We start from the raw sequence: 1,517 nt of genomic DNA, 5'->3' as shown, positions 1-1,517 counted from the left end.
TTAAGTGGCTATCGATTGAGTTTCCATCCCACAAAGAAGCGAACCGGAAATATTAGCATAAATTTAAAATTTGTAAAATTTTTGAATTATTTTCTTACATATTTCATCAGTTTTTATTCCCTTTACCATGGTTTGCAACCAGATAGTCTCCATTTTCAACCGGCTCAAGGCTAAGCCGAGGCAATCCTTTCTTGAATACTAATTCTACTTAAACTCAACCAAATGATTTTATCACGTTTTAATTATTTTAGAAAGACATCGTGATTTTTTCACTTGTTTATAAAAGCATTGAAATATTCTTTGTTTTAGTTCTTCAATGGATTCTTTTATTTTATTGTTTTTATTTTACTTTCTTTTTGCTAATTTTTTGTTTTAAAATGTCAATGTGTGTCTTTCTCCTTGGTGTTTAAGTGGAGCCCTTTGTAACATACAAGAAATTTGTAAGTATGTTGGATTCGATTTAATTAGAGAGAATCATGAGAGATTCGGTGCCGCTGAGTTGGGTTAAAGAGAAAAAAGAAAGGCAAAGGAAAAGCACTGCCTTGGTCGGTGTGTAGAGCTTCTAAGTGTCTCTCTTTGCTCTCTTTCTCTCTCTTAGGTGAATGGGGTTTGTGTTGTAGGTGGATCGGGGCACTTGCTAGAGTAGATATGATGGGTCTCTACTGTGCAGTGTGTCGAACCAAAAAAATGAGGACACGAGGCCCGTAGGCTCTCTCTCTCTCTCTCTCTCTCTCTCTCTCTCTCTCTCTCTCTCTGTGTGTGTGTGTGTGTTGAGAAGCACGATCGTGGTGCAGAGCAGGGCACATGGCCCAAGGGTCGGATCCACATGCTGCTGAATCAATGGAATGGGAATATACCCAAATAGATTGTGCTAAATCTCCAAAAGGGAAATGTTTATTAGTTGGAATCTGTTCAAGATTCCATGTTTGTAGATGGTGCTAGTTTTTCGAAGGAATTTATTAGATGGAATCTGTTCAAGATTCCATGTTTGGATGAAAGCAAAAGGGGTCTCTCTCTCTCTCTCTCTCTCTCTCTCTCTCTCTCACACACACACACACACACACACACACACACATTTTTGAGAATGTCTCTCACTCTTTGTCTTCTCACATGCTCTGTGTGTCGCACAATTGTCTAGCAGGGGTTGTTTGTGGCTTGACCAACTAGATCCAAGCTCTCTCTTTGCAGCCTGTATCTCCCTTCATAGGATGATTCTTCCTCTCTATCCTATCACACCATTCCTTGCCTCCATCGTTTGGCATGGTGCAAGAGCCATATAGTGTGAGGAGCTTGGACATGCCACCATAGCTGAGTGAAACGGGGTGGGAAAAAAACCATGGATTGAACCTTAATTTGTGCCTTGTAGAGCCGACAGGACCTTGGGGGAAGGTTCAAGGATGGGAGGAGGAGGAGTTGCATGGGTCGAAGGAGGGGGGATGCAGGGGCACAGGCAGAGGAGAAGCATGGGTTTTTCCCAATACAATGATAGAATGGAAGGGGGGCGGCCATTTTGTAGA

This window comes from Adiantum capillus-veneris, chromosome 18 (genome assembly GCF_014529385.1).
Source record: "Adiantum capillus-veneris isolate H3 chromosome 18, ASM1452938v2, whole genome shotgun sequence".
In the NCBI taxonomy this organism is placed as follows: domain Eukaryota; kingdom Viridiplantae; phylum Streptophyta; class Polypodiopsida; order Polypodiales; family Pteridaceae; genus Adiantum; species Adiantum capillus-veneris.
The sequence above is the reverse complement of the archived record's forward strand: the minus strand, read 5'-3'. Positions refer to the sequence as shown.